At 37.0% G+C, this 7,454-nt stretch overlaps 1 long non-coding RNA gene across 2 annotated transcripts in view; it reads left to right on the top strand.

Annotated features, from left to right (window-relative positions):
- The first annotated feature begins 690 nt into the window (after positions 1-690).
- Positions 691-7,454, top strand: part of LOC136855613 (uncharacterized) — a 525,389-nt gene continuing 518,625 nt past the window's right edge. For both annotated transcript variants that reach the window (XR_010858079.1, XR_010858078.1), the window contains exon 1: positions 691-920. This is a non-coding gene — a long non-coding RNA (uncharacterized lncRNA). The remainder of the gene's footprint in view (positions 921-7,454) is intronic.

The raw sequence follows: 7,454 nt of genomic DNA, 5'->3' as shown, positions 1-7,454 counted from the left end.
GAAATCGAATTCTCACTTTTGTTTTGCTAAAGGAGTGACTGCAAGTCAGCTCAGGACTATGTTTGTTGAACTAAAGAATGACTGTAGGATTAAAGCAGAATTGAATGCTGTTTCAATGGTAGTTAGAAAAAAATTGCATTGCAGTCAAGGTACTTTAAAAAATATAGACTGAAATAAATTAAATTCTGCGATTGAAGGATTTTAATGCTTTTTTGTAATAGAATAATTTGGCATTTATTTACGTTTACTTTAAATTCATTAATACTTGCCTTAGATATGTATTTTCGTAGGTTACTTGAGTAGAGTCTTTTTTCCAGATTAAATGCAATACTGTTGAATTTTGCAATGCAACAATCTAAAATCTATTTACATATAAGCTCAATACAAGTTTATAATTTTTCTTGTAAAGTCTAATTTTTCCTCTTTAAAGTAGACAAAGTTCTGTGACTAATTATTAGTGTTGAATCAATATTTTCGTAATAATTTACCATTCAATTACATTTGCTATAAATGCATGAAATTTTCATATCATACATATTTTCTTTAACTGGGTTAATTTTTCTGTACCTAAAATTTTGAATGTTTATTTTCAATATGAATTGAAACTAAAATGAAACTTCATTTTCATTTATCCTATTATTGCATTTGGGGCTTATGGGGGAGGTAGGGGGAAATCACCTCTGGTGTAGGGGAAAACGCTCTTAGTGGTGTGGCAACACTGCAGCCAGTCGACAATGTTAACTCCGGTCTCCGGGTTCCTGGCCTGCCATTAAAAAGTTACCAAATGTCCGTGTTAGTGCTGTGCGTTTTGATCGCGAAACATCCGCCGCCCATGTGAATTTCGTGTCGTAATAATCCTATCAACTATATCAGCAGAGATTAGTGATTACGCTGATTTCGAATCCGTGGATAAACTAGCTGTAAGTAGAAGATATGAATGATTGTTCTCAACCAGAACCGGGCGGAAAGCCGCCTAGGCTAAGTGGTCTTTGTCGGTTAGCATTGGTATTTACGAAGCCTTGAGTTTTTCATAAGGGATGTATATTTTGGTGAAAGCTTTATGTATGTAAATATATTTGAACGTTAGTGGATATACCAGCAACAGCCTAAAAAAGAAAACCATACGAAAAGTAAAATTTTGAATTAGCCTAGCGCAGTCGTTGGATCACTGCAAGCCGAGTGTTGAACATCACCCTTTCGAAAACTGTGACGATGTTGTTAACGTGAGGAGGTCACTTAATGCATGTAATTGCACGGTATCATTTTTTTTTGTCAGATTTATAATTTTTTTCGCCATCCGACGCAAGTGCGGGAGTAGGATTGATCAAACTATGCCAAAGAAAGATGCGATAAATTGGGGGAGCATACTTATAAACATCGTTTGCCCATTATTCGTATTTTAATGCCGTACTAGAGACGTTCCCAAGATTATGTAGATTTGCATTCGTCCCTCTTATTAACGGTTTATTTGGAAGGGTACACTTATTGACGCAAAGATCATGTTTCTTAATATCTCGCCTTATGAATTCTGAAAGGGATCATGGCTTCACATTTGTGTTTGTTACTTAAATCATATATAGACTAAAAACCACATTTTCTGTTTAAAGAACGCAACATGCTGAACACATTTCAACACCCATACGCACACAAATAACTCTCAAATGAATGACCAAATGGATAATCCTTTAGTTTTTAATGTTTAGCTTCTTAGCATCTAATATATTTGCGTGAAAGTTTTACCTTGAATATTCACTGTAAAATCTCATAAAATTAGATGTTTTTTTTTAAAAAAAGGATGAATCTAAACATTGTTTCAACCCAACTGACCCGTAAAATTATCATTCTTGACAGGCGGTCTTAGCAATGCTTCTGTATGTACTCGTCCACTGATAGGTGATGAGGGGTAGAATGCTGGGGACGGACACGAGGTAGAATAACAAACGAAGGCTTAGAGAGAGAATAACGAAGGGACGCAGAGAGAGAGAGAGAGAGAGAGAGAGAGAGAGAGAGAGAGAGAGAGAGAAAGTATACCATAGTTTAACCAGGCCACTGAGCTGATGAACAGCTCTCCTAGGGCTGGCCCGAAGGATTAGACTTACTTTACGTGGCTAAGAACCAATTGGTTACCTAGCAACGGGACCTACAGCTTATTGAGAGAGAGACTGTGATCCCACTATTCTCCTAAAGCATCGTTATATATCGTTATATACGACTAGGCCTCGACAGTATTGATTCATTAAGGAAATTCAGTATTTTGCGTACGAACATTGGGATCATGTCAAGATTAGCGAACCCACTCACAGTAGGGTTCGCTGTTCTTTGCAAGAAGTTTTTGGGTTCGTTATTCTTTACATGGGAATAATCGGGTTCGCTGTTCTCGACATGAACACTTCGGTCCCAGACATTTAATCCCCCAGGGGCTAGTGCCAAACAAGGCGAAATACATTTGTCCCCCACGGGGCTTGTACTAAACACATCGAAACAGTGTAGATGAATCAATGTTTCACCGTGTTTAGTACTAGCCCTCATGTGGAATTGGAGTTCGAACCGGAAAGGGTTGGCCATTCTGTACATGGGGATCATTGGGTTCGCTGTTCTTGACATGGAGACGTTGGGTTCGCTGATCTTGACATTGTTACGTTAATATCTTACCTTACTGCTGTATAAAATGGTGCTAGTCGAAAAGTTATAAGGTTTTTTCGCTTAGGCCTAATTTTTTTTCCATTATTACTTAATAGCTTGTGATGTTATAAACTGATCTCACCCACTCACTGTATCTATTAGTGTCAACAAAAATAAACTGAGACACAGCTATAGTCCGTCAGCCCGACAGTAGTTATGAAAAATCAACCGATACGCAAGTCACATGCTTTGTGTAGAATTTACGGATGTGTAGCATTCTAGAATCTAGACGCTGAGCTACCAAGTCTCTTGCTTGGATTGTGAATTAAGGTGATAAGTAATTTGACTTGTATTAGTAAGTCATACAAAGAAGTCACCTTAAGGCACTTAGGCTACTTGGATAATCTCCACATTCCAGCAAACGTTGATAAGTAAAAACAGTACTTTATTTGTAGCCCATATATCAACTTCAAGATTTTAGTACCCATCAAAGTTAAACTGTATTAGCAATATTGATAAATATATAAAGTCCATTTGAATAATATCCTTATTTAACAGAACACCGAGATGAAAGCCTCTGATGTTACAGCTGGTTCACTTACGGTAGATTCTTGGGGCCTACGAGACGTTTGTTTGGCGGCCTTTGATTGGCTGGTACCGGGAGGTTGGAGGTGGCTAGCTCACTGCCTCATTTCTGTGTCTGTAGCTCAGAAAACCAGCAATATGTTTATATTTATTTATCTCACGTTTTGCACAAGATAGGAAAAGTTTGGTCATACCATAGGATTCCGTAGTAATTGTACAACTAAATCATAATTTCCTGAAGTCTATATAATAAAACACAAAGGATTTACAACGAGTAAAAGTGAAGAGAGAACCTTTAATTCTCTATACCTGCTTTTACTTATCATCGATTTTGCATCATTCATACGATCAAGATAAAATAAAACTTGTGTTTTCATACAATAAATTCACCCTGAATACGTTGGTGCTTTCAGATTTTAGATGAGTGTGATATGTGAAGGGAAAATAAAGAATATGTCTTATTATGTTGCATCCGTTCTTGACTCATGATCTGCAGACAGCGAGAGCGTCGAGGCGCCATTGACAGTTGCCAATTAGGGATATGAGAAGTTAACAGTTCCGACATTATTTACCGTATTATTATGTCTTAATTTTCTGTAAATAAATGCATAGAATTCCCATTATGACTGTGGAACTTTTTCACTCCGATATCATATATGTCCGTATGTCTGTTTAATTGCAGATAAATATCACTAATAGCAGATAACAGTAATGTAACGAATGTGCATTGAAAGTGTCCCCGAATCAAAAAATGCTAAGATAAAGTGGAGAATCGTTTTCTAGCTAAGGGCAGGTTTTGCTCGGTGAGATTATCGCTCAACGATGATCGTTCATGGATTAACAATGATCGTCAAACGACTTTTAGAGCACTATTTTGCTCGTTTTTTAATTGGGTTGTTTTGCTTTGAACGCCTGACGGTAGACCCAAAACCTACCAAGCAAGGCTGGTTGTCCCTTTGAGCCCCACGAAACTTTTAAGAATAGCGAAATTACATGTTTTGACCAGGTTATAATCGTTAAAAAATCACAAAGTTTTATTCATGTGCTAAAGTAATTTGCCCCAATCCATACTCAATGTAAAAATTACAAATAAAAAAAAGTTCATAATTTTTCATAAGACTTGCTGATGCCTCACTTTCCATTTTTACTTTTGTTAATAATACATTTGGCTTACTCAGCAGTGATGCATTCCTCTCTCGCTCAGTCATAATAAGATACTTGAGAAAAGCTACAGGAAAATGAATTAGACGATGAACATGAACACACATGCACATAAAATATCCATAATTAAGATTAAAGAAAAAATATATAAACTTACAAAAGTATTTTTTATACCTTTCTCTAACCCATTATTCATATCCCCATATCGCTTTAATTGCAAAATTCTCGACAAAATATCTGTTTTCTGCCCTTTGCTCAAAATGAGTGTGTAGTCATGCATTTCTGCCAATGTCCAGATGTTATGCTGTTAATGATTTCGCTGGCTATTTCTTAAACACTCTTTGGGCACAGATTATCATTTGAATTTTTATTTTTTACTCCATGTCTCACTTATGCCCCATTTCTTATACTTGGTTATACTTGTGTTCTTTACAGAACGAAAGTAAATGTAATTTAGTAGCAGATGGATCAAGGGAGATGTTTGAAGGAAACCACTGTAGTACTTCATAATTTCTGTTGACGGTTGTTAGCATCTTGCAGATAAATTTTGAGGGGTATGGTTCGTTATCTAAAACTTATGTCTTCCCAAATTGATGTCAGAATGTAATTGGCCTTGGAGCCATAGCTTGAATACCTCAAGGTCCTTTGTATCATAGTCATTTCCCTTTGATCCAGTCACATACCGAAACATCAAAAGCGCTCCAGGTATAAAGCCTTGGTGACCATTTGTATGCATTATGATGGATCGAGGCTCTTTCCCCGTCTTAAGTCTAAGCCTAGCTATTCCTTTTTGATCGGTCAAACAACGCTCGACGCAAATATTTTGGTTGATCCCGGTTTCACCCCCTACAAAAAAAAAAAAAAAAAAAAAATACACTGGACGGAGATAGGAACTTGCTCTGTTGTTTTCATTTTCCCTCGAGGCTTTTTCGTGCCTCTAAATTGTTTCCTTTCCAACAAAATTTTCTACCCACATCGCGCCTTCTAATACTACAGTATATTACCAGTTACCTTTATTTTTCTTAACAGTAAACTCATGGACCCTTTAATTTGATAGGTCTCCTGAACTATTTATCTTAATTTCGAAATCACTGGCATTTCGCTCTTTGATAAAATGCCTCTTGCATCTCGTCTCATGCGCTCCTGGTCAGAATTATCCAGATTTCTAACGATGGTCGTTTACTGTTAGCCTAGGTGGTATACCATCGGTAACAATATTAAGCAAGAGTTTTCTTTAGCTTTCGTTCATCAAATTTCCCCGACCCCCCTTTTTTTTTTTTTTTACCGAAAACACAATATCTCTCTCAAGTTACTGTAGAGTATGAAAATACAATGCAAAATATATCATGTAAGTTAAATCTGCAAAACAAAGACGTTTGGATACTTAAGAACACCATGTATGGCTGAAGTAATTGGAATTTCTCAAATGGACTCGTTCGATAGATATTCAGTTTAGCAGGAAATTATTCCCCCCTGACTGAAATTCCCCCGGGGAAAATTAGCCTAGGATTGATTTCCCCCCGGGAATAACAGCCCAGGCTGTTTTTTCCCCGGGGTGAATTTTGGACATAGGATATTTTTGCACCTCTAGACCATTTCTCCCCCCTACATGTATCCACTTTTGTGGCGTGTTTAGTGCAAGCCCGTTGGGGATTTCCGTATAAACACAAACAAAAGACTGTAAATAACAAAGATAATGACGCCCAAGAGGTAGTTTAGTCGTGATGATAATTATCCTGTGTGGCAGGCTGTCGTTGTTACACGCCGCCGCCATAGCCATACTCTTATAACAGTAGTGGGGTTGGGGGAATCTTGGCCCAGAGGGGGGAATATTATCCTGGGACGAAAATTAATTCCCGGAGGGGGAAGTATATCCTGAGCCATATTTCCCCTGGCGGGAATTTCGGACAGGCGGAAATACAGACTGTTACACCGAAAGATAGAATGGGGGTTGCTGTCTGTGTTACTCCGCATCACGATGACAATATTCATTCGTTTTCTTTTGTGAAAGGGCCGGTATTGCATCCTCATTAGTGGTAATGGTAATTATTTTAGTTTCTCAAAATTAGTTTGTATTTCAAAGTGTTGAAATTAGCTGAAGTCAATGGCAGTAAATGTTGTGATGACTCAGGAGGTTAAACAAATCTTGTCAGATCCGCTAGAGCCCGAGAACTTTGGGCGGGAAAACAGAAACCGGACGTTACTTGACGTAACGGCTGTCGCACTTCAAAGACTCTGGCCTTGACATGGATCGAATAGTAGCTGTTTACACAGCTACCGTCCCGTCATTAAAAGGAAATCATCATCAAGGTTAAAGTAGAATGTCAACTCGAAGATCTTCGGACTATGCTCTCATTACAAGTAATTTGAAGTTAGCCTTTGCAAGTAAAATAGGTCTATTACTAGCCCCGAAATTAAAAGATCGCCCAGTACATTAGCCGTTTTTTTTTTTACACGATATAAAACTTTTAGTGCCTGTGCAGTAGATATCGAGTTATTTGTGGTAATATTTCGTGAATGATTTGCCGATGAAAGTCGATTTTCAAAAGTAGAGACGATATCAAGAAAGTAAGAGTGACTGTAGCTTATAGCTGAATTTTTCCACTGCTTTTTACAATCTTAGAATGTTACAGCAAATGTCGAATCAAATCAAAACTTAGAGAATTGATTTGAATATTGTGGTCACTTCAAATTTTATCTAGTATAATAAAACACGATCTTGGCAGCCCTGCCACCCGGTATGCCAGGAACCTGTGCACCGGCTCATCCCTCTCCCCCCCCCTCTTTTTCCCATCTCAAGTCCAACACCAGTACTATAATTCTCTCTCTCTCTCTCTCTCTCTCTCTCTCTCTCTCTCTCTTGATATACTGTATTATATACACAGTGTATATATCATATACAGTATAAATATATCATATATTATCGTATATATATATATATATATATATATATATATATATATATATATATATATATATATACTATATATTATATATATCATATATATAATATATATACAGGCATATATTTATAATATATATATATATATATATATATATATAGACTAAGGCCTGTGATATGTAAA

This window comes from Macrobrachium rosenbergii, chromosome 32 (assembly GCF_040412425.1).
Source record: "Macrobrachium rosenbergii isolate ZJJX-2024 chromosome 32, ASM4041242v1, whole genome shotgun sequence".
NCBI lineage: Eukaryota > Metazoa > Arthropoda > Malacostraca > Decapoda > Palaemonidae > Macrobrachium > Macrobrachium rosenbergii.
This window is presented reverse-complemented; position numbering and strand designations above follow the sequence as displayed.